The sequence below is a fragment of the Zingiber officinale genome, chromosome 8A, assembly GCF_018446385.1.
Source record: "Zingiber officinale cultivar Zhangliang chromosome 8A, Zo_v1.1, whole genome shotgun sequence".
Classification (NCBI taxonomy): domain Eukaryota; kingdom Viridiplantae; phylum Streptophyta; class Magnoliopsida; order Zingiberales; family Zingiberaceae; genus Zingiber; species Zingiber officinale.
The window spans coordinates 140,550,891-140,577,257 of NC_056000.1; the positions used below are offsets into that span (position 1 = coordinate 140,550,891).

A 26,367-nucleotide genomic window follows, 5' to 3' on the forward strand; every position below is an offset into this window, starting at 1 on the left:
TAAGAGTGATAGCTGAAAGCCTTTCAGAAGAAGAGATTGCTGGACTTAAAGAAGCAATTCCATGCGATGGACACCAACAACAGCGGTTAGTCAATGATGAGGTTTTGTAAAACTTGTGTGTTTGAAAAATTATTGTCATGAAGTTAAGGATAACTTGTATGATACAAATTTAATTTGTGGATCAATATGTATACATTTTGTTTGTATAATATAAAGTTTTATTTATTTGTTAAATAGTCTTATTATAAAAATGATTGTGGTTGTGGATATTCAATTATATGTAAATTTTGAGTATTTTTTTATAATTTTTGCTATTTAATTAAGAAAAACAGTATTTTTTATAAATTTAAAAAGATAACGTTTTTAAGTAATAAAAGACAACGCTTAAAAAACAATGTCTTTGAGACCAACCACAACGCTTTTAAAGCGTTGTCTTTGATATGTGCATTTTTACAACAGCATATTTAACAACGCTTTTTAAGAACGAATAGACAACGCTTAAAAAGCGTTATCTTTGTGACCAAGCACAACGCTTTTAAAGCGTTGTCTTTGATATGTGCATTTTTACAACAGCATCTATAACAACGCTTTTTAAGAACGAAAAGACAACGCTTAAAAAGCGTTGTCTTTGTGACCAACCACAACGCTTTTAAAGCGTTGTCTTTGATATGACTTTCTACAACACCATCTACAACATTACTTTTTAAGTACATACGACAACGCCAAAAAAACGTTGTTGTTTAGCTTTTTTCTTGTAGTGCCACCTGTAAATGTCCATTTGATTTATAGTTAAAAGTTTTTTTTAATAATGAGAATAATGAATCTGATTTCTTTCAATGAAGTTTGATGGGTTGAAATTAGCTAAAATAAATTATTTGTGTTTTTTTATTTAAAAAGAAATATGTAGTTCCTCGATATGTTTCACTAAACATCAAATAACTTGCCTTACTTAAAAATAAAAATGATCCCTTTCTAAATTTTATATATGAGTATTTTAAAATTATCTCTTGTATTTTTCTAATTTAGACAATTTCAAGAATAGTAAATAAATTTAAATCAGCATTTGTATGTACATTAATTTTGATTCGAAGTAATTAGAATTTTCTAAATTGAAAACTTATAAAGGGCTTGTGTAAAGATTTAAAGACACGTAAACCTAAGTGATTATTTCAGAAAAAGAATGGTATAAGAACATCAATTACTCTAAATTAAATTTTTATTTTAAATTTTATATTTTACATTAAAAAAGTATCACCCTACTCATTCCCTAAATATACATTTTATGAATAGTAATTTTTTAAGTTTAGGGAATGGAATCCATTCCCTAAATATTAAAATACTATTTATCTCTCATTCCTTTAATAATAAAAAATTTCTCTCTCCTTTCTCTAATAATACAAAATTTCTCTCTCCTCTATCTCTTTCCTCCATCTAATAATTAAAAATATGAAGAAAGAGAAAAAATAATAAAATAAATAAATATATGATAAATTATAGGGAAATTGATATATCATGTGATAAAAAATAGATATCTAAATTTAATAAAGTAGTTCTTTTATCCTAAATTTTAGATTTTGGATAAGGATATTGATGTGAATGGTCTAGAATATGTTATATATTTTATAGTTATAAAAGTTTGGTAGGCGACAAAATGTTGAATTTAAAGGGGCGTTTGGTTCTTTCCTAGGAATAGGAATCGGAATGGGAATCATTGTATTATGGAATGAGAATGAGTATGAGCATGAATATCACTCTTAAAAGTAATGTTTGGTTAGTTGCATATTTTTTATCGGAATAAATCAAAATTTTCTTTTTTACCCTTAAAAGAAAATAAGAGAAAAAAATTAGATGTGAAAAAAAGATGAATGTGAGAGAAAAATATGATGAAAGAGAATGATGAGAGAGAAAGTTTCATGAGAGAGAAAGTGTGATGAGAAAGAATGGAGAGAGAGAAAGTGTGCTGAGAGAAAATGAGAAAAGAGAGTGTGATAGGAGAGAGCATGATGAGAAAAGATGAGAGAGAAATTATGATGTGAGAGAAAGTATGATGGGAGATGATGAAGAGAGAGAAAATGTAATGAGAAAAATGAGGAGAGAGTGTGTGATGAGGGAGATTGAGGAGAGAGAAAGTATTGTGAGAGAGAAAGTATGATGAGAGAGAAATTGTGATGAGAAAAAAAGAGAGCAGTGAGTGTGATGGGAGAGATTGAAGAGAGAGAAAGTATGATGAGAGAGAAAGTGTGTTGAGGAAAAAAAGGAGAGAGTGTGACAAGAGAGATTGAGGAGAGAGAAAGTATGATGAGAGAAAAAGAAGGGAGAGAGTGCGATGGAAAAGATTGAGGAGAGAAAGTATGATGCGAGAGAAAGTGTGCTGAGAAAAAAAAGAGGAAAGAAAGTGTGATAGGAGAGATTAAGGAGAAAGAAAGTGTGTGATAAAATGATGAGAGAGAACAAGGAGAGAGAAGTGATATGAAAGAAAAAATAAATAAATATATTTTGATATTTGATATTAAGGGAGAAAATTTTAGTTTTAGGTCAAGGGTATTTTTGGAATAAGGGAATATTTTGATTGACGAAAATAGGGTAATGACTCATTGAAGGGGAGGTACATGGGAATGAGTTATTACCCAATTTCAAGGATTCATTCCCTTATTTGCATTCCTATTCCTATAATCCAAACATTAACAATGACAATCAATGATTTTCATTCCCATTCCCCACTCCTATTTCTCTAAATCAAACATTCCCTAAATTCTTATATACTGACTGAAATTCCTTTTGAATATAATCGATTTGTCACTAAAATATGATGTCACTAAAATATGAAAATCATAGACTGAGTGATCTCTTTCGAAGGTATAAATAAAAAAATATTTAACAATTTTTTATAATCAATAATTGTTTATTAGCTTTCTATTTTTTTATTAGTTATTGCTACCTAGATTTATCATGATTTGAAATGTCGATTAGTTAAGTTTTAAAAATATAAAAAAATATACTTATTTAAATAATCTATGTATCCTATAACATAAAGGAAATTTAAAGTCACGTGGTTTGTTAATTATTTTGGTATTAAAATTATTTATTTCACCTATTATTATTATTATTTTGAACTTTTGCCAACTAAAATAAATTTAGAAGAATATTATATTAAATGTTGAACCATATTTATTTTTTAACACCAACAGTTTGTTCATTCATTAATCTTATTAAGGAAATAAATTATGGGATATTATCCTTAATGTAATGGTCGTTTATATAAGAAAAATGATCCCATGATTATGGTATCATGGTAGGATATTTAGATTGTCTCCCAGATATTCATGGTTCAAATCCCAACTACGGCATATTTACATAAATTTTTCCTCCAAATGGGGGACGTAATCAAAGGATACTCGGCTTATGGGTTGGCCGCCATGTGCGTTTCCCGATTTACCCTAGTGGCCGGTGGAAAATTTCTGTGGGGCCGAATTGGTCATTCCAGGCTCGACGTTATCCAGCTTGGTTAATCAATTTTTTTATATAAGAAAAATGATATATAAATTATATCTTTTCGTTAATTTAATATATTTAAAGAAAAACTTTCCTGTATATATATATATTTTATTAAGAATTTTTTTCTTTATTAACCAACTTTAGTGAAACTTAAAATAAAAATAAATTAATATATTTTTTTTTGTTATTCACAACGAAAATAATTTTAAAGTTTATTAATAATTTTCACAAATGCATCGATCAGTAATCTAAAGTTTGAAACTCAGCTACGGTATATTATTAACAATTTTTCTCATTAATTAATTAAAAATTTAGAGTTCTTTTTAGTCTACATCTTAAAGTATACTTTTCTCAACTTACTCAGATCAAGTATGATATTAAATTAATTTTTTATGAAAGGAGTATCAGACATCATCCTTGCATTTTATTATTATATGAGTTTGGCACAACCATATATCAATTTTTTTTATTCTTATTAATTTAATATTTGATATAAATAATTAAATTAATTTTTTTATAAAAGAGAGTATGTTACCCACACGTGTTCATGTATTATATCATACACTCAAGCACAGATAGAGCCACGTATAACTTTGGTGCTTTGGTCAGGCAATTATCCCACCTTAATTTTTTATAACCTTTTATATATATATATATATATATATATATATATATAAAAGAGGTCGAAATAAGTAATGGAGGCTATTGTTGGACTCTTGGTTGAAATACATTGATGGACGTAGATAAATCTGATTGGATCTATTCCAGATCTTGTGAGTTCTGACGTTACAAGGAATTTAACAGTACCTTCCATTACTTATTTTTGTCTCTCACTATAATATTATGTAAACAGTCAACTAAAATGTGATTATGGTCTCTGAAAAATCAGACCAAGTTCATGGTAGTGCAAATCAATACTATCAATGATCCTAAGTAATTAAACTATGATGTTAATTTTTAAAAATAAGTATTATAATAGTTATTATATGTATGTAAAAGAGAGCTGAGGAAAGAAAAGAGAAGAAGAGAGGGATTGTATGCATATAACAAGAGAGCAAAGCAAAGAAAAGAAAAAGAAAAAAAACATAAGATTTGACCTAGGATAAAATGAGAGAAAGTATGCTTTCTAGATATTTCAAAATTTATGATGCTTTTTACCATTCTAAATTTTGGGTTCCGCTGGTCAATCTCCATTCTTTCCAAGATATGGGTTTAAAAAATATATTTCCTTTTGAATTTTTACTTATATTTTTTATTAATTTAAAAACTTAATTGATTATAATTTCTTTTAGACGATAGGAGCCTCTGGAGCTCTTTTCTTAATTTGCTCCTGGTCCAAGAAAAAAAATTAGTAGAAGACAATAAGTGAGCGTCATTGTCCTACACCAATATAAAGATTGAACCAAGATCTGATCCAATCCGTGGACTAGAGAATTATCCCATTTTTTTTTGCATTAAATACTTAAAATTTCGTAAAATATTTTTTTTAAAAAAGCATATTTTAGTAAAAAATAAAACTAAATAAATTTATATAATACACAAGAACAGTGGCCGGCACATGGCAGTGGACACAGAGACATGAAAAAGCCTTTTGATGCTGACTTTTTTCAGCTTTACTCCGCCGATTCCGCCGCTACTCCTTAAAATTTAAAAAGGAGGCATTTTTTTTTTCATCTTTTCCTTGATCTTCTCGTTCTTGGTGAATTTCTTCCGCTGCTCTTGGTATCTGGAGACCAAACAATCTGTCACTGGTAAGCAGATTGCGTTTCAATCTATCTACTTATGAAGATCTTCTTTGCTTTCCCTAATTGTTTCGTTTATTTCCTTGTTTTGGAATTTATGTGCTGCCCTTCGTAGCTGGAGAGCTGGCATTGGTATTTGGTGGTGGTATAGAGAGGAAGAGCAAGGGATCCGCCATTTGTAAGCAGATCGTGCTCGATCTGTTTGTAAAGATCTCTATTTTCTCTGATTTTATCATTATTTTGCTTGTTTTGGATTTCTCATGCTGCTGTTGATAGCTGGAGTGCTGGGGACTGGTGACCTTTGCTAAACAGATTGTGCTCAATTTCTTTGTAAATATCTCTACTTTCCCTAATTTTGTCGCCATTTTCCTTGTTTTTGATTTCTTATGCTGCTGTTGGTAGCTGGAGAGCTAGGAATGGTGGTGTCATAAAGAGGAAAAACTAGCAATCTGCCATTAGCAAGAAGCTTGTGCTCAATCTCTTTATGAAGATCTCTACATTCCCCAATTTTATCGTCATTTCCTTATTTTGGATTTCTTCTACTGCTCTTGATAGCTGGAGAACTGGGACTGGCGGTGGCGTAGAGAGGAAGAACAAGCAATTTTCCATTGGTAAACAGATTGTGCTCAATCTCTCTATAAAGATCTCTACTTTCCATATTTTTGTCATTATTTTATTGATATTTTCTGCTGCTCTTGTATCAGAGAGCTAGGACTGGTGGTAGCCTAGAGAGGAAAACCAAACAATCTGCCATTGGTAAGCTCAACCTGCTCAATCTCTCTAAAAAAAAAACAAACTCTACTTTCCCTAATTTTATTATTATTTTCCTTATTTTGGATTTCTTCTGCTGCTCTCGATAGCTGGAGAGCTAGGAAGAGCGGTGGTGTAGAGAGGAAAGCAAAGCAATCTTCAACTGGTTAGCAGACTGTGCTCAATCTCTTTTGCTAATGCGCTATACTTTCCCTAATTTTACCATATTTCCTTGTTTTGCTCCTATTATTGGATTTACTACCCAATATACTTGTGATGATGAAATTTGCCCTATGTGTGATTAGAATGATTTAGGGGCTATGAGAACATTCTAAAGGCTCTTCTGTCCTATTTTGAAATGAAGGATTATTTGTTTTTTTTTTCTTTATTGTTTTTTTTAAAAGGGAAGTTCAGTGCGCGAAGTTCCCGGTAATGTGGGATTTTGGAGAAGGGTTGTACTACATTAGGTCTATTGTACAACTTGTGACCTCCAAGTCACACGACAGTAACTTTACCGTTACCGTTGCATCAAGTAAAGTTGGCTCATTATTATTAAAAGAAAAAAAAAGGAGAAGAAATGTATCCCTATGTTATTTGTTTTGGCTTATCTTTTTGCAGTATTGTGGTGTCTTAGAAGAATGTTTGAATTATTCGATGGAGAAATGAAAGATTTATGATTTTGTTGTGAGCCAAAGATTTAGTCTTTGGCCAGAATGAAACAGTGCCAGTGTTGTGTCGGTGTGCCGACATGTGGTGTTGGTGGCACCATTGAGCAGTACTAGAAGTGAGAAGAGGAGAGCAGAAGAAATCAGAGAAGTAGGAAAGAAAGAAGAAGGGAAGGAAGGGGCTTTAGCTCTAGCACCTTGTTTAATTTGTCCCAGCTTGCAGTTGCTGCTTATGATGACCCAACAGCAACGGCTTGCCCACCTTTGCTAGTGCATGTTGGACCACTCTGCTTAACTGCACACCGCTGCTTGCAGTTGAAACCGTCGAAGTTGATTGCGGTTGAGGAAGGGGCTTGCTCAAAACTTCAACGGATACTCATGAATCCACCCACCCACTTGCAGCTGAGGAAGATGATCAAGTGCTACTGTGCAAGACAAGCATACACATGGAATTGAGGAAGGCACTCACATTTCGGCTGTATTGGAGTGTTATGTTTGTCGGTCGATGAGCAAAAAGATAAGTTTTGTCTGCTAGTTGGAAGAGTCCATAATACTGGCATTGTGCCATTCACGACTCGCTAAGGGACGAGAAGTGCTCGACCAACGGGAGAGGAATCAGACTCTTAAAGAAGGTTTGGATTTGCAGCTATTTAATTGTAGCTAGTTGCTGAGTGATTTGTCGGATGATATTAGAAGCATTGAATGGAAGGAGGGAGAAGGGAGCGGGTACGTAATCAGACTCTTCGGGACGAGGATAAAGATTTGGAGTCTCGCCGAGTTCCGCAACTAGGACTATAAAATACCTTTCAGTGTTGGACGTTGTAGACGTTGCAAAAGAATTGCAATGTTAAACATTGAGGAGATGATTGGTTCATCTCCCTCAACGTTTATTTCAATAAAGGCCTATCAAAGCATCGGTTTCAAACCGATGCTTTCTTTTTATATATTTATGAGTCCAAGAGCACTCGAGAGGTGTGCTAAGAGGCGACGGTGGGCAAAGGAGCAAAGGAGAACATCCCTTCAAGATTTAGTTTGTGATCTTACGAAGAGCTTTTCGATCTGTGATCACTCTTCCTATAAGAAGCAAGAAGAACTTGTAGAGATTTGGCTCGTGGTCTTCAAGATCGTCTCGGGAGATCATTGTAAGTGTTTACAATTTCTTTATAGAATTTGTTTCGTGCTTTACAAACTTGCAACAATGGCATCAAAATGATCTAGTTGTAAAAGCATATTGGAAATTGTGATCTGCCGCCAACGAAATCGTGATTTGTGATTAATGTTGGCAGGCAACTGGCTTTTGCAGCCGACGAACGCAGATGACCGCCTTTGAAAGGCCGGCGATCGACCGACCATCGTATTTGTTATTCCTTTCATTCATCTTATACCCACTTTGTTCAGAACATGATCTATGTGTCTGTCCCCACTAGATTGACTACGTCACACCTAGCCCAAGTAATACTTCCTCGTTCTACTTATTCAAATTACTTGTATATGAGTACAAGATTCTCGTACTCTTAACATGTGATGCTTTGAGACATCTCTCAAAATCTAGTAAGAGGTACTGTTCTGAGCAAAAGTATGTATCCCAAGACTCTTGAAGAAATAGTCAAGATGAAGAAAAATCATATGTTAGTGTTATTGGTAGTTTAATGTACATTATGTTGTGTACTCATTCTGATATAAGTTATACTGTTGGCTTAGTTAGTCGTTTCCAGTCAAATCCAAGGTCGAGACACTGGAAAGCGATGAAGAGGATATTTAGATATCTTAAAGGGATAGTGGATTATTGCCTCTGTTTTCAAGAATCAGATATGAGCCTGAGTGACTACATAGATGCAGATGGGTGGAGGATCTTGATGACAGAAAATTCACATCTAGCTATATCTTCTTGCTGAATGGTGACACCATCTCAAGGAACAGTAAGAAGCAGACTTGTATAGCTTTGTCGACAACAGAAGCTGAGTATGTGGTTTGTGCAGTGGTTGTGCAAGAGACTGTCTGGTTAAGAAGGTTCCTGAAGCATCTGAATATTGCTAGGACAATGGGAGGCATGTTACAATGTGATCCTGTCCGATAGTCGAAGCGATGAATTCTGGGGATGTGACGCTCTTGTTGATCGCTGGCCGACTCCTCTCGGACCTGCAATCACAGATTACGTTAGTGCCGAGCCAGGGAAGGGGTCCCCGACGATGGCCTTTCGACGCTCAAGTCAGTCTACGGCTAAGCAAGAAGAATAAGAAGTAGCGAGAACTGTAGCGCAACAGTATAAATCGCGTGTGAAAAATATACCTCCGCCGATGCTTGGACTCCTTTATCTAGAGCTCCGGCAGCGCACGTGCACGCTTCTCGAGACGAGTACACATCTCAAAGCTTTCCCTGAAAAGACATATCAGTAAAGTATCCCTGACACAGTACCTTAATAGGCCGAGCATATCTCTGAAGTGACAGTGGAAGCTTCCGCCATACAATTCTCTGTCTGACCATGCCGCCTGCCAGCGACACTAGTCCCCAAAAGGATATCGCAGGATATCCCTCTGCGTCTGTTGCTTGGTCGAGCGAAATGACCATTCGGCCGGAAGTCTGCTGTCCTTGCGTTGTCTGCTGTCACGTCGAGCGGGAGAGCCACTCGGCTGAAAGTCCACTGTCCTAGTGTCGTCTGTTGCCGAGCCAAGCGGGATGACCGCTCAGCGGGTAGTGCACTATCTGCGTGCCTGGCCGATGTCTGGTCTATTGTTAGGTTGAGCGAGGGAGCCGCTCGGCTCGACTTCTATGTGTCCCTTGAGCGTCGGTTTGATTACTCACTGTGCTCGAGACGGTGTGTGAGTGCTCAATCCCCGACTGGCGTCGTTCTCGCTCGACAGGCCAACACCGTCCACCCATTGACCATCTTGACTTTGACTTCCACTGTGGCAACAGGGTGGGACTTCTCTTAATCACCGCATCACAAGTCTTCCCTTCAAGTCTAGTCGAAGGAGGCTGTAGTCTGACTGACTGGACTATTGTGTGAGTAGATTCCCCCTCGATCAGCCTGCGTTGCTGTATGGAATCCGATCAGGATAAGCCCAATCCTCGCCTATCGACCCTTTGAAATTGGTTGCTGGGTTATAAGCAAGCTCCCTCGATCCGATCGGACGGATATAGGTTTGCACTCGTGGAACTTTTTCCTCGGGCTATCCCGAGCGAGCGCGGGCCAAGCTGATGTTACCCAGATTTCTTTGGAATTGTGCAAATCCTCGCCCATTAAGGCTGAGCACGTTCCCACATCTTCATTAATTGTCGACTTGTGATGGTGTGTCATGTGTCACACTCGCAGCCGCCGCACGCCTGACGTGACAGGCGTGATGTGGAGTTTGGCAGTTTGAATTCAACGGTGAGATCTTGGCCTGGGTTTCCGTGACCTAAATTGAACGACACCGGTCGGTCGAGCCCAAGCCTTATAATCTCGTTGCGCCTCTTCCTTCGCATATTCCGTGTGCGAATTCCCTGATGATCGTTTGCGTTCCTTCGTGCTTCACTCTCTGGCAAAGCTCCGTGCTTCTCCGACAACCTCTGCTTTCCTGGTGCCCTCTCTCTCGTAAGCCCTCTACTCCTTGCGCCTATCTCTGATTCTTTTTTCGGCTTTTTTCCTTGTTCCGACGACATTTCAGCAACCTTTCCCTATCTTTTTGACCGCATTTCTTCCTTTTCGCATTTGTTTTGGCGATGGCTAGCTCCTCTCAGCCGCTTGCTCCTGTTCCCGGACCCTGGTATTCATCCATGGAGTTTAGGTTTGATGGAGGTGATATTGAGAGCCTGCGCGAGACTTTTGAAATTCCTTCCGACCATCAGATCATTTTTGCCTTCTCCGTCCGATCGACCCAATTTCTCGCTGACGGGCTGCCTTTGTTTCTTCCGCGATTAATTTGTTGTCGGCCTGCGGTTTCCTCTTCATCCTTTCATTCTAGCGGTTTGTAAGTACTTCCGTATTTCCCTTCTTCAACTTGTGCCGAACTCTTTTCGGCTGTTGTGCGGGGTCATCATCTTATTCCGCATGCACGACATTCCCTTTATTCTCCAGGTCTTCCACTACTTTTATTACCCTAACCCGTCCGATCCGGGGACCTTCCTCTTCCAGTCGCGAGTTGGTCTAGCCTTTTTCGACAAAATGCCGACCTCCAACCAGCACTGGAAGGAATACTTTTTCTTCGTGCGCCTTCCTGAGCGGCCAGATTTCCCGACCACTCGAAATGGCACCTCATCCCCCTCTGAAAAGTTACAAGAGCTGGTCGGACTATTTGATTGCAGCCTCCATGTTAGCTGGTCAGATGTATGACATCCATAAGCTGCTGCTGGAGGACGTCTTGTACATCTTCAGCTTGAGTTCGATCCGCACCCGGCTGCCGACCAGCCTAGGTATGAAGCCTCTTTACCTCTTCTTTTGATGATAACTGATTTTTCTTTTTCTCTTACAGCCGAAGTCATGATGCGAGCGCGCATGGCCGGCAAGGCGAAACTTAAGGACACTGCGATCGAGGCGGTGGCCACTGAAGAGCTGGTGAGCCGGGGCCTACAACCGGTTGGCTCCCATGAAAATCCGCTCGGCTTGAGCGAGGAGACGCCAATGGTGATGGGCGAAGGCGAGGCTAGCCATGCGCCGAGTGGAAGAGCTGCCCCGGGCTCACAACCTTCGGCCGAGCAACGCCCCATTATTCCCGTCGAGAAACTATCGGGCTCGGCTTCCTCTGACGTGCCATTGAACCGGCGCAAGAGGCAACGGCCCGAGCCTTCATCGCGTTCTGCTACTTCGACAGCGCAGTCGGCCGAGCAGGTCGAAACTTCGACCCCAACTCTGGCTTAACCAACGGTGGCCTCCGCGTCGTCTGATCGGATGTCGTCCCTTGCCGAGCTGCCGCAAGGGACTCTAGCCGCTCCACCGGTGGCCTTCATGTCGCCGACTTCGAAGCCTTAGAAGGTAAAGAAGTCCGACATCCGTCCGGCATCCACCCCTCGGCCGTCCGATCGAGCTACTTCGACGCAGTAGACCCCGAGCAGCCAGCGCTACATCACGGTGATCCTCCACTTGCCTACCGAGAAAATACAATGAGACAAGCGCTGAATCTCGAGACCTCGAGCATCATATTATCATACAGGGGTCGCTCGCTAAAATCTGGGAGGACGCTTGAGCCCGTGCGGTGATGATGCCTCCGAGCGTCTTTGCGAATAGTCGCACCCAAATATCCACTAGAGTAAGTACTTTAATGTAAATTCAGATTTTACCTCCGATCGGCACTTACGAACTCCTTTTTGTTTGTCCGTAGTACTGGGTGGAGAGTTTGGTCATGTGCCACAGGTTTGCGTATCTGGAGGAGGAGGTAAAACAACTGAAGGCGTCGAGCGGCCAATCCTCCGCCACTCAGCAGAAGACAGACGCCGAGGTGGCCCGACTCCAAGCCGCTTTGGAGAAGAGTTAGAAGTTGCTCGAGGCCGAACGGGCAAAGAGCGCTAGGCAGACCATCATGCTTAAGCGGCTGAATAAGCAAGTCGCCACCTTTGATAACAAGATCGAGTCGCGAATGTGAGGAAGAACCGGGCCATCGCCGATCTGGACGAGAAGAATAAGGAGGTCCGGGGTCTTGCCCAGAAGCTGAAGGAGCTTGAAGACTTCTTGGCTGTCGAGCGGAACAGCCGCTCGGTCGAAGAAAAGTCCCTCCGCGACCAAATTGCCTCCAACGATGTCGCGCTAGCCACCGCTAAGGATGAGCTGGAAGGCTCCCGGGTGGCATTGAGGATTTATCAGGATGCCGAAGGGAGTAGGTTTGAGGCTATGAAGTAAGCCTATATCCGTTTGTACGCATTCTGTGATAAAGTCACCGACTGGGCCCTTCGGCTATTTGACTTGGTGATCGAGGGAACGATCGATCAGCTTCGCGAGGGTGGCCACCTGCCGACCGCTCTGACCAGCAAGGTCATAAGCCGGGACAAGTTTACAGCCGCGCTGCCCGATGACATACTGGATTATCTCGAGTGAGGCAGAGTCCTGTAATGTGTAGTCCTCAAGTTTTGTAAAATTTTTGAAGTTGAAATACATGCTCGTCCGCTCGGACGAGCTTTTTCTTCTTGTATGTTTTTTTCGCACCCTGCTTATTTGCCAAAGCTCTTAGCTTCGTTCATCATCTTTCTATTTCCTGATCGGCTAGGAGGCTTGTGACTTTCGAACGCTGGACTCATGACTTAAATTCAATCTTCAAATACAACTGAGTGGCATGGGAGTTCTAACTCGAGGATTTATAGTCGTCACTTGACTTGTTGATGAAGGTCCGGGTTTAAGGTCGCTGTTCGATCGCTAAGGAATTCGTTTTCAAGACTTGAGTTTAAGGTCGTCGCTCGACCGTTTATGTAGACCAGCGTTCAACGTCGCCGCTCGACGGTCGGTGGGAACAAGGCTTTAACGTCGCCGCTCGACGGTTGATAGAGACAAGGTTTTAACGTCGTTGTTCGGCGGTCGGTGGAGACTCGCGTTTAAGGTCGCTGCTCGACCGTTGTTATACATTCGTATACCCAGATTTAAGGTCGCCGCTCGACCGTTGAGGGAGATGCACTTGAGAGTCCTTTGCTTTTTTATTCAAACTTTGCCTCGCGTTCAGCAAACACACAACAGATACAAAGTATAAGATTCACTTGCGCACCTCTCATTCAGACATGGAGGGTTGAAGATGGTTCGCGCTCCATGGCCTCTCGAGCCACCTCCCCTCTTCATCCTCTAGATAGTTTGCGCCCGAGCGAAGCTTTTCCACGACCTTGAAGGGTCTCGCCCAAGGAGCTTCAAGCTTGGAGACGTCGCCGACTGGTTTTACTTTCTTCCAGATTAGGTCCCTGGCTTGGAAAGACTTTGGGATTACTCTCCGAGTGTAGTTTTGCCTCATCCGTTGCCGGTATGTCATTAGCCGAACGACTGCTTTATCTCGCGCTTCGTCCACCAAGTCAAGCTCCATGAGCCTTCGCTTGGCATTGCCTTCACCGTAGCTCCGCACCCGATCGGATTCTACTTGGACTTCTACAGGGATGACTGCTTCGTCGCCGTACACCAGGTGGAAGGGAGTTGCATTGGTCCCTTCCTTTGGGGTCCTGCGGATCGCCCACAACACGCTTGGGAGCTCGTCAACCCAGCTACCTCTGATGTAGTCGAGCCAAGCGCTTAGAATTTGAAGAATCTTCCGATTGACGACTTCCGCTTGCCCGTTGCTCTGGGGATAGGCCACAGAAGTGAAGACTTACTGGATGCCGTAGCCCTCGCACTATTCTCTGAGTATCCGACCAATGAATTGCCTCTCATTATCTGATATGAGCCTACGTGGTATGTCGAACTGCATATGATATGCTGCCAGATGAACTTCACGACCATTTGCTCGGTTATCCTTGCAAGCGGTTCGACCTCTACCTAGTTTGAAAAATAGTCCATCGCCATGAGCAGGAACTTCCGCTGGCCGGTTGCCAAGGGGAACGGACCGACGATATCCATGCCCCATTGGTCGAACAGACAAGACACCGTGGATGCCTTCATTTCTTCAGTCGACCGGTGCGAGAGGTTGTGATACTTTTTGCAGGACATGCACGTGGCCATCGTCCGAGCGGCATTCTCTCGGAGGGCCGGCCAAAAATACTCGGCCAAGAGTATTTTTCGCGCCAAGGACTGTCCGTCCGGATGTCCTCCGCAGGATCCTTGATGCACCTCTCGCAAGATATATTCAGGATCTTCCGACCCGACGCATTTGAATAGAGGCCTGGAGAAGACTTTTTTATATAACTGATCTTCGATCAGGGTGAACCGTCTGGCTCTCTTCCTTAGCAGGTGAGCCTCCTCCTGATCGGACGGGGTGGTTCCTGACCGTAGGAAATCTATTATAGTCGTCCACCAGTCGCTCGGGAATATGATCCTCTCCATTTGATCAATGTGCGCGACCAACGACACTTGTTCGTTTGGCTGAGCTATGGCGATTGGCGACAATGAACTGGTTAGTTTGGCCAGTTCATCTGCGGCCTGGTTCTCCGCTCGGGGGATCTTCTGGATAATGACCTCCTGGAAGTTGGACTTCAGCTTTTCGAGAGCTTCCGCATAAAGCTTGAGTCGGACACATGCCAAGCGGCTTGTAAGCTGGCGATCAGTGCCTTATACTCAGCCGTATTGTTGGTGGCTCTGTAGTCCAACCGAGTAGCTAATTGCATCCGGTTTTCTTACAGTGAGATGAGCAATGTACCAATGCCACTTCCCTGCCGGGTGGACGAACTGTCCACGTATATCTTCCAAACGACTTCTGATTATGGGTTTTGCACCTCGGTAACGAAATCCGTCAAGGATTGTGCTTTGATGACCGTTCGGGGTTGATACTGGATGTCGAACTCACTAAGCTTCGTAGTCCACTTGATCAGCTGTCCTGATGCCTTTGAATTGAGGAGGACTTTTCTCAGGGCACTGTTGGTCATTACAATTATTGAATGCGCGAGGAAGTACGGACGAAGCCTCCGTGCGGCAAGGACTAATGCATAGGCTAACTTTTCGAGACCAGTGTAGCGAGACTCAGTATCTTTTAATATATGACTCGAAAAGTACACCAGCTGTTCTTCGCCGTTCTGCCTAACTAAGGTTGAACCGACCGCATTCTTGGTAGATGACAAGTAGATTCGGAGCGGCTCGTCGATACATGGCTTAGCTAGAACGGGTAGGGAGTTGAGGTACTCTTTGATCTCTTCGAATGTCTTGTCGCATTCAGCGTCCCACTGGAATTTGGTAGCTCGGCGTAATATCTTGAAGAGCGGTAGACTCCGGTCGGATGATTTGGAGATGAATCTGGACAGCGCCATAATCCGACCGATCAATCGCTGAGCTTCCTTCAAGTTGCGAGGCAGGGGCATATCTTGTAGGGCCTTCATTGTGCACGGATTTACCTCGATGTCCCGCTCGGTGAATATGTATCGTAGGAAGCGTCTACTTCTTGCACTGAACAGACACTTGCTTGGATTCAGCTTTATCCCGTAGGTCCTCAATGTTTGGCAGGTCTCCGTGATATCTGTGCATAGGTCAGCAGTTCGGAGGGATTTGATGAGTATGTCATCGACGTATAGCTCCATATTGCGGCCGATCTATCGTCGGAACACTTTATTCATTAGCCTCTAGTAGTTGGTTTCAGCGTTCTTCAGTCTGAACGACATGATATTGTAACAGTATGTTCCATCGGCTGTAATGAAGCTGACCTTCTCTTGATCTTCCCGGGCGAATGACACTTGGTGGTATCGTTGATACACGTCGAGCATGCAGATCAGCTCGCAGCCTGTCGTCGTGTCTATCATTTGATCTATCCTGGACAGCGGATAGAAGTCCTTTGGGCAAGTTTTGTTGAGATCACGGAAGTTGATGCAGACTCGCCATTTGTTGCCTGGCTTGGAGATTAGCACAACATTAGCTAGCCAACTCGGGAATTGGACTTCTCTGATATAGTCAGCCTCCAGTAGTTTCTCTATCTCCGCCCGGATAATCACGTTCTGCTCCGCGCTGAAATCTCTCTTCCTTTGCTTGACCGGTCGAGCGTCCTGTCGGATGTGAAGCTCGTGCTGAGCCATACTCGGGGAGATGCCGGACAACTCATGTGTTGTCCAAGCGAACACATCATGATTCTGTTTGAGGCAGGCGATCAACTCTGCCTTCTTCTTCTTCTCCTTCTCCAGGTCGGCAGCCACGAAGGTCGTGGCTTCCGACCGACTTAGGTGGATTTACACCCCCTCATTTTCTTCATATACAAGGGTGGGAGGTTTTTTGGTAATGACACTTTCCTCTAGCTGTGGAGTTTTCCGAACCGCTTTGGCCTCGGTTTTGACTATCTCTACATAGCAGCGCCGAGCAGCCAGCTAATCGCCTTTGACCTCACCCACCTGATCGTCTATTGGGAACTTTACCTTTTGGCACTAGGTTGACACTACTGCCCGGAACTCGTTGAGGGTCGGTCGGCTTAAAATGACGTTGTAAGCCGATGGCGCGTCCACTACTATGAAGTTAGTAGTTCGAGTCCTCCTCAACGGCTCTTCTCCCAGCGAGATGACCAACCTTGCTTGGCCGATCGGCAACACTTTGTTTCCTGTGAATCCATAAAGCGGGGTCACCATAGGCAACAACTCGCTCCGATCAATCTGTAGCTGATCGAATGCCTTCTTGAAAATGATGTTCACCGAACTCCCCGTGTCGACGAAGGTCCGGTAAATAGTATAGTTGGCGATCACTGCTCGGATGATCAGAGCATCATCATGGGGGATTTCAACACCCTCCAAATCACTGGGCCCGAAGCTGATCTGAGGCCCTTTAGCCTTCTCCTTGCTGCACCCCACGGTGGGGATCTCTAACCGCCGCGCGTATGACTTCCTGGCTTGGTTGGAGTTTCCGCTAGTCGGCCCTCCTGCGATCATGCCTATCTCTCCCTAGGAAGCGCTCTTGTTTTCCTCCTCCCGGGCGGATGACCTGTTTCGCTCAGCTGGGATCCTGGTGGGATCATTTTCCTCCCTTTGCTGATGGCGATAGTGTTCGAGCTCTCTTCTTTCTTCTTTTCGTCGCTTGGTCGAGCAGCGATGATCTTGTCGATCAGGAGATGGGGAACAACAACGATATCTTCTGGGGACCGGTCGGTTGACGATTAGTGTTAGTTTTCGGCAGTCCCGTATGTTGTGCGTCACCGACTGGTGGAATGAACAAAACATAGGCGCCCACACCTTGCCCTTCGGCGCCTTGGGCCGACTGGACGTCACATGCTGTACAACATGTGTCCTGGTCTCCTGGTGCGGTCATACTCCTTCAGTCGTCGACCCCTTGGGCGGTAGATAGCTGCTAGCCGATCGACGCTCAGTTGGCGCCGAATGCTCAGTCGATGCCTCCTTTCTTCTGGTCGCTTGGGCTTCTTCCACGTTGATATATTCGTTGGCCTTCTTGAGCATATGGTCGAAGTCTCTTGGCGGTTTTCGGATGAGTGACCGGAAGAAAACTCCCTCGGCGAGCCCCTGGGTAAAGGCATTTATCATGGATTCGGACGAGACCGAAGGGATGCCCATGACCACTTGGTTGAAGCGCTGAATGTATGTTCGGAGTGTTTCCTTGGGCCCTTGTTTCAGTACGAAGAGGCTGACACTCGTCTTTTGGTATCTTCGGCTGTTGGCGAAGTGGTGTTGGAAGGTAGCTCGGAAATCTTTGAAGCTTCGTATCGAGCCATCCGGCAGCCTTCTGAACCAGAGCTGAGCTGATCCGGAGAGAGTCGTGAGAAAGACTTTGAACTTCACTTTATCCGTGTACTGGTATAGCGTAGCCTCGTTGTTGAATCGATCTAAGTGATCATCTGGGTCAGTCGACCCGTTATACGTCCCGATCGCCAGCGGGGTGTAGTGTCGGGGCAGAGGGTCTTGTAAGATCTCCTCTGAGAACTGCCGGTTGATTCGTTCGGGAGACGTGTCACTTCGGGGCGCCTTACCTTTTCGTACGTCCCAAACGGGAGCGTCATCAGAGGATGACCCCCGCTCCTGGTGCGCTTGGCCCATCTCCGAGGGGGTTTGTAACAGAGCTCGATGGAAGAGGATCGATGCAGACAACGTTTCCCCTTGGGTGTTGGTCGGCCTCCGGTTCTGCCCCCATACAGAGAGTTGCTTCGCTCGGTCTTCTTGCCCCTCTCGCCTGTCGACCCTCGATGTTGCAGGCTGTGACGCTAGTCGATCGGCTAGCGCCTGCGGTTGTTGTTGCTTTATCATTTTTGCTGCTCGTGCTTGCACAAGCATCTCGAGCTCCTCCTGAGTGAGCGTCACAGTGGTTAGTTGTCCAACGTCTTCTATCTTCTCGGCTCGGATTCAGGTGACGTTCCCACAGACGGCGCCAAATATGATCCTGTCCGAAAATCGAAGAGGTGGATGCTGGGATGTGACGCTCCTGCTGACCGCTGGTCGACTACTCTCGGACTTGCAACCACAGACTATGTCAGTGTCGAGCCAGGGAAGGGGTCCCCGACGATGGCCCTGCGACGCTCAAGTCAATCTCCGGCTGAGCAAGAAGAATAAAAAGTAGCGAGAACTGTAGCGCAACAGTAGAAATCGCGTGTGAAAAATATACCTTCGCTGATACTTGGACCCCATTTATCTAGAGCTCCGGAAGAGTGCGTGCACGTTTCCCGAGACGAGCACGCATCTCAAAACTTTCCATGAAAAGATATCTCAGTAAAGTATCCTGACACAGTACCATAACAGGCAGAGCATATCTTTGAAGTAACAGTGGAAGTTTCCGTCATACGATCCTCTGTCTGACCATGCCACCTGCATGCGGCACTAGCTCCCAAAAGGATATCACAGGATATCCCTTTGCGTTTGTTGCTTGGCCGAGCGGCCATAATGGCCGCTCGGCCGGAAGTTTACTTTCCTTGTGCTGTCTGCTGTCACGTCGAGCGGGAGTGCTACTCTGCTGAAAGTCTACTATCCTACTGTCGTCCGTTGTCGGACTGAGTGGATGACCGTTCGGCGGGTAATGCACTGTCTGCGTACTCGGCTGATGTCGGGTCTATTGTTAGGCTGAGCGGGGGAGCCGCTCGGTTCGGCTTCTACGCATCTCTTGAGCATCGGTTTGATTACTCACTGTGCTCGAGACGGTGTGTCGGTGCTCAATCCCTGACCGACATCGTTCTCGCTCGACCGGCCAACACCGTCCACTCGTTGACCATCTTGACTTTGACCTCACCGTGACAACAGGGTGGGGCCCCTCCTAATCACCGCATCACAGTGTACTGTGACAATCAAACTGCTATAGTTTTTTTCAAAAATCCTAAATATTACACGAAAGACAAATATATAGAAAATAAGTATAATTTTGTAATGGATATTATTGATAAAAAAAAGATAGTTCTTGAGTACATCCCTATACGTAATATGTTTGTCGATCCTTTTACTAAGCCTTTGACTAAAGAGTCATTTCAAGGACATGTGAAGTCTTTGAGACTTCAAAGAATGTAACTTATTGTAAAGATATTTATATAAATGAAAATGACATGATTTATTCAATGTATATGTCTTTGTTATATTTAAAAAAAGTCTCGATAAATATGTTGGCAGATTGAGATTGGTCTACTCACATGGACAATCATCTCTGTTTGTTATATTTGTTAAGTATGAATAGAGATAAAACTTCTTTATAAGACAACTTATGTAGCTGTGAATAGAGACATACTCAGAAGTTAAGGTCGCCTTGATAATTATGTCAAGATGAGATCATTTATGTAATGATCAAAGTAAATGAATCCGCCATTTAATGAATCTGCTTAAGGTCATATTGGAATTCATATGTTGAATTCAGGATTAGACATTAGGTATGTTTATATCGAAATCTATATGATGTTAAATTTTGAGAAAAACATGTGTTCTCTTTAGCATATATTTCATATCACATGTGCTATGACGACAATAAGGATAGTATGAGAATGGATCCCTGCTTCTCTACTATGTGAGACCCTTAAGATTATAAGTTAATTTCAATCTTGCTTTAAATGACTATATAATTGTCTACTTGAAGTTCTGATCAGTGTTTGCTACTTTAACATATTTTTGATTGACTATAGATGATTCGGTCTATGGAGCATAACTAGGAAAGCGACTGATTAGAATGAATAGATTCTAACTAAAAAAGGAAGATTAAGATTGATTTATATTTGTGACATTTCTTCACTGGTACTAGTTACATTTTTTTCAATACATACAATGTAATTATGAATAATTGTGTTGATTAGAGATGTCATGTTTTTGACATAATAGTCATTATGAGGGATTAGAGATGTTCATATTGATATAAATAATGTAATATGGGGTAAAGACAAATTATTGATGTCTCTGATTCGTTCTATAGAACAGCTATATAAAGTGTAACAATCTTCTTAGCAATTATTGCTCAGTGTGCTTGATGTCGCACGAATCATTTTCTCTAGAGTATGAATTGAATATTCTTGTTTTGGTCTTTGTGATTGATAGATTTTGTTCTGGTTTTCGTGACTTGATCATCATATAGTTTATGTGACTTATTTGGTCTTTGTAAATAATTAATGTTTTACTTTGACCTTTGTGACATGATCATCTTGTAGTCTATGTGGCTGATATGATATGTGATCTGATAATCTTTATGGATCGACTTGGATGAGTGAGAGATGTTGGACGTTGAAGACATTGCAATTTTAAACGTCGAGGAGATGATTGATTCATCTCCCTCAATGTTTATTTCAATTAAGGGCCATCAAAGTTTCGGTTACAAACTGATGCTTTTTTCTTATATATTTATGCGTCCAAGAGCAATCGAGAGGTGTGCCAAGAGGCGACGGTGGGCAAAGGAGCAAAGGAGAACATCCCTTTGGATTTGGTTTGTGATCTTGCGAAGAGCTTTTCCATTTGTGATCGCTCTTCCGACAACAAACAAGAAGAACTTGTAGAGATTTGCTCGTGGTTTTCAAGATTATCTCGGGAGATTATTGTAAGTGTTTACAATTTCTTTATAGAATTTGTTTCGTGCTTTACAAACTCGCAACATTTAGATGCTGCGGCAGGCGTAGCACCATTAGAATGCTCCAGAGTCCTAGTTGACATAGTGGGTTCATCTGCATGGGACTCTCACCCTCCCCAGCACCAGGGGCGTAGCTACATAGGGCCAAGGGGGTGCGGCCGCCCCTCCTGAAATTTAGGGAAAAAATTAATACAGTGAAATTATTTAAAAATAATTTAATTATAAATTCTAAAAATATCAAGATTTTTTTTACAAATTGTTCAATTAAAACAAATAAGAGAACCCAAACCTTTTTTTCTTCTCTCAGCCAATTTTTTTCTTTCTCTCGATATTTTTTTCTCTCCCATTGCCTGTACTTTTTCCCCTCTCCCTTATCGTATTTTCTTCTTCCTTCTAATCCCCTTTCCTTTTTTCACTCCCGCGGTTGTCTTCCTCTTATAATCCCCTTATTATTCTTTCCCTTTCCCTAATCCTAATTTTACCCTCAAAATCCTCCGCCGCACATTGATGTCGTTGTCGTCCATGTTGTTATCGCCGAACGCCGCTATCACTAGAGCTGATATCGTTTGCTGCCAGCGTTGTCATCGTCGCTTCGCCGATACTCCACAGCAAACGCTTTTTGATTAAGGTAAAATTTTCTTGCTTTATTTCGTTCGATTACGAATTTAAGTGTTGGAAAAACATATAATGTTAATTTTTCATATATTTATATTTTTGTTTGCTAGTCAAATATTGTTTGATTTGTTATATGAAGGTGATTAATTTCATTGGCGAGCCTTCAAAAATTTGATCAATTAAATCATATCATTTATTGCAACTCATCATATAATTCACTACAAGAAAACTCACAATTAACGATGAAATTTAATTTCCTTCGCTAATTAAAAATCGAAATAAATTATGGTCACTAATTTAGCAACAAACTAAGTTTCCGTTGCTATTTTAGTGATTGAATTAAGTTTCCATTATTAATTAATTTTCTAATTAAGATTTTTATTCTCGATTTTTCTTCTTAGCGCCCTAAAATCTTCCTCTCTGATCGACCACTTCTCCAATCTCTAGCACGTTCCTATCCTCTCCTCTTCGATCTCTAGCACCAGTATGCATCGTCCCATCGGTATGCTCGATCTTCTCCCCTTCCCTCTCCTCTCTTAGCGATAGCTTGGCAGCGGCGTCACAGGGAGAGATCTCGCTTTGGCCGCAACCTCGCTGTGAGGTTTTGCCTGGGCTACGGCCTTGCAGCGAGGTGGCGAGATCAGGCATGACCTCAACAGTGTGCCATGGTTAGCTTGAATTCGCCCCCCTTGATTGTAAATTCTATCTACGCCACTGCCCAGCACCAAGAGTTTATGGCCCAAAGTCATTAATGGATTAAGCTAAGCTTACGTGAATGGACGTAGTGATGAAAAATTATGAAAGATCTATCCCTGCCCTTATCAGTCTTGCGCCTCATTCTTCGCTCCTCTCTTTCCTGCAGCTACTTATAATGAACAAGAGGAGCCTCTAATTGCATTCACTTTCACTCGAACTCTGTACTCATTGAATATGGGATTCACCATTCACATAATACTGTAATTTTTTTTTAATGGATAGAGAAGTAAACAAAACAAGCAAGAGTCTCATATCTGAATCAGAAGATGAGTGTTATATAGAAGAAATTAAGATTCTATGACCTCCCTTGAATATTTCTCACTCGGATATTATGAATGTATTGATCGAGAGAGCTCCGCCCAATAGTGCTTCACAGTGGAACCTGTCTCGATATTTAGCTTGGTTATTCGTTAAGGCTTAATTTGATTCAATGACAAGAGTTAAATGGAGATATATGGCTCGTAGACGTCGAACAAAGTTTTGTTTTTTGCGTCAACCTTTGGAGGGGCTCATTTGAGACTCAACATAAAATTAGAGCTGGTAGATAAGTGTTTTACTACAGGTAGAATTTTAAATGTGGGCAATCTTGGGAGCAGGAATTAGGTTCTCATCCTTTATCTGTAGTTTGTTTTGTTTTTTTGCCATGCCATGGTATATTCTTCCTTTTCTGCGATGATTAATTGAGCCTGTAGATTGTCAATAAGTTAGGTTATGTTTAGGAATCTTTGGTGGTCGATGGTCACAGAATGTGGAAAACAAAGTTCTGTTGTAGTGTACTTGAGCTAGAAACATTTGTTCACATTGAACATTACTTTGTAGTATTTTTGATTTGGTGCAACCTATAAGGCTATAATTTTCTCCTACTTAAACAAGTATTATAAGTACCGAAGAATGAGCTTGTGACTTCATTTTTAACACTTAATTTGGTCTTTCTCGTAAAATCGTTGATGTTGGTTCCAAGCCTGTATGAAAAAGGGTTGTGTTAGATTGCCGGTTAGCATTAAACATAGACGAATGTTTTATGAATAGATCCATCAAACTTAAAGGTTATATAGAATACAAACATGAGGGTTGAAATGATTAAGAGCATTAGGTATTTTTTTTTTTATCGTAAAGTACCTCTAAAATTTAAAGGACCTGCTATGTTATATGAAGCTGAATTGGGTTATGACTTGAGCACACGAATAGAAGAAGAGAGTTGCAGAGATGAGGATGTTAAGGTAGATGTGCGGACACACGAGGGTGAACAAGATAAGAAGTAAGAATATTAGAGAATTGAGATTGTATCTATTGAGGAAAAATTTCGAGAGATACGGTTAAGATGGTACAGACGTATATTTACACGATTAATAAATGTTCCAGTTAGGCTACATGAAACTATGATAAATACGCACATTAAATAAGGAAGAGGAAGATCAAAGAAGACTTATTTAGTAACGATAGAATAAGATAAAATTTATTTAAATATAGATCATATAGTAGATAATAGAGTCCAATAACATAGAAAGATTTATATAGCTAACTAATGCGGGAAGAGAATAACAATTTTAATCTTTTTTATTATTTATCCAAGTTAGGGTTTTGAGGGTATTTTTGGCTTTGCAATGTTAGAGTCTTGAGTCTATTTAAATCATTGTTTAGTTGGTTTTAGGTTTTTGAACTTTTTTGGATTAATAAGAATTTGCGGCCGTGTCATATTTTTCCAAACATGGAGTTTGGTTGTCTATTTCTTGATATTCTATGGAATCAATAAGGTTTAAAAGATCACTTTCGGTATTCGTGTGCGAATCAACGAAATCGATAGTTGTCCTCTACATCAGTTGGTCATTTCCGATATTTATACGCGAATCAACAGAATCGATAGTAATCCATTGCGTCCCAAATGAGATAAGACTTGATTGTTATTGTTGTTAATCTAGTCGTGGAATTATTTGGTTGTAACTTAGTTCTACAACAGGAACAAACCTTATATGTTCAGATTATTCGGTGTCAGATATGTGAAACTTAGTTAGCAATAATAAAATTTATTTATAGTAGGAGATAGAGTTCAATGATGTAAAAGAGTCCATATAACCGATTCCATCTAGTGAGATAATACTTGATTGTTGTTGGATATGTAAAACTTAGCTTCCCCGCTAGTGAGCTTCGTGTAAGGTTATATTTTTCTGCGCACACATGGTTAAAATTGTTTATTTTGAGAACTGCACAAGCCCATCTCATTATTGCATCATTTTAACATTTTGATCATCAGTTCTACTCGGCCTATTATCAGTTGTTTTAATTGATAAACGCAAAATGGTTTTATGTTTATATTTCTTTAAACAAATTTCAATGAGGAATTACTTATTTTTTTCTTATGGAATCACTAGATGAACTGTATGTGTACTAACTTTTCATGGGATCGATATCAGAAATTTCATCAGCAGTGGAACAAATAGTTCTTTCCTATCTTCATAGCATGGCTCAAAGAACAAATGCTATCGATCGCAATGGAGCCGCTATCAAGGTTGGAACAATCGGCACAATAGGTTCCTTGATGACTCGAGAGTTAGAATGCACCAAGCATTCGGACCAAACATGCCCTCCAATGCAGCGAAAACAACAAACAGCGCCGGTGTCCATACATTGCGGTGCCAATTCGAGGAAAACATTGCAGAAAAGAAATCAAACTAACGAACATGGGAGCAGCAGCCGCAATGACAGTGGTAGCAGCACAGGGCATGCTAATGGCGCACCGCGAAGAAACGGGCCCGAGATTCCGATGCTAGTAACTGATGGCAGTCTAGTAGACCAACATCCGAACACTGATAAGGCAGAAAAGAAAGCACACTCTTATATTGTGGAGGTTGTCGACTTAAAATGCAGCAATCCAATGAGCACACGGTTGAAGAAACTCGGGTTCTCCAAGCTCTCCGAATCGATATCCTAGTTCTCTTAATCAATTTGTAAAAGTGAGGTCCTTTGGAGAAATCATCAACCTACTTGATCTTGATCTTGGCATCGGATTGAACTGTTTGCTTCTACATGGTAATCGAGATCTAAACCATGTTTTTTATGACAAGCGACCTTATTTCTGTTGGGCATCGATGCATTGTATTTTGCTGTGATGCAAAGCGGCATTTGATATGGTGCATTCTGTTTAGTAGCTTTGGTTGGCGTCTTTCTTGGTGGTGCTTCATTTTGCACATTTGTTCTTCCTCGTGAATGAACAGATGAAGGTGGAACATGATGGTGTCCATATGTGCCCGAGTCATGGTGCCATGGCAAGATGCTCAAATGATCTTAAGTATTCATGGTTCGAATTTTGGCTACAGTGCATTACAGGGTATTTTGATGAAAAATTGTAGATGTTGGGTGAGAAGTTGTTCACATTTTTGGATTTGCCTAGTGACCAATTTGTGGAGTTGGGTCGTCCACTTCCGGGATAATTGGACTGAAGGTTTAGATATTTAAATTATATATATATAAAAATTGATGGCGTTTATATGTTACCGGTAAAATGTAAATTCGTTTCCTTGATGACCCCTCTAGGGTGGGTCCGCATTATTTGGAATGGAGGTAAATCATGTGGGACTTCACTCAGCAATAGTAAAATATGCAAGCAGGAGTTGAGACAATCAATAGAGTATTCCACACCTGTCGAGAATCTTCTCAACTTCAGACCTTTGGCAACAAATGGTGTTCATAATAACACCTCTAGGGTGGGTACACATTATTTGGAATGGAGGTAAATCATGTGGGACTTCACTCAGCAATAGTAAAATATGCAAGCAGGAGTTGAGACAATCAATAGGGTATTCCACATCTGTTGAGA

General features: G+C 41.6%; 1 long non-coding RNA gene across 2 annotated transcripts; it reads left to right on the top strand.

Annotated features, from left to right (window-relative positions):
- Positions 1–5,054: 5,054 nt before the first annotated feature.
- Positions 5,055–25,636, top strand: LOC122010446. 2 transcript variants are annotated; one of them, XR_006119900.1, is made up of 8 exons: positions 5,055–5,246; positions 5,353–5,415; positions 5,514–5,567; positions 5,640–5,706; positions 5,793–5,848; positions 5,942–5,993; positions 6,098–6,153; positions 24,965–25,636. It is a non-coding gene; the product is annotated as an uncharacterized LOC122010446 (long non-coding RNA). The 2 variants fall into 2 exon arrangements; XR_006119899.1 differs by having other exon boundaries at positions 5,640–5,848.
- The last annotated feature ends 731 nt before the right edge of the window (positions 25,637–26,367 follow it).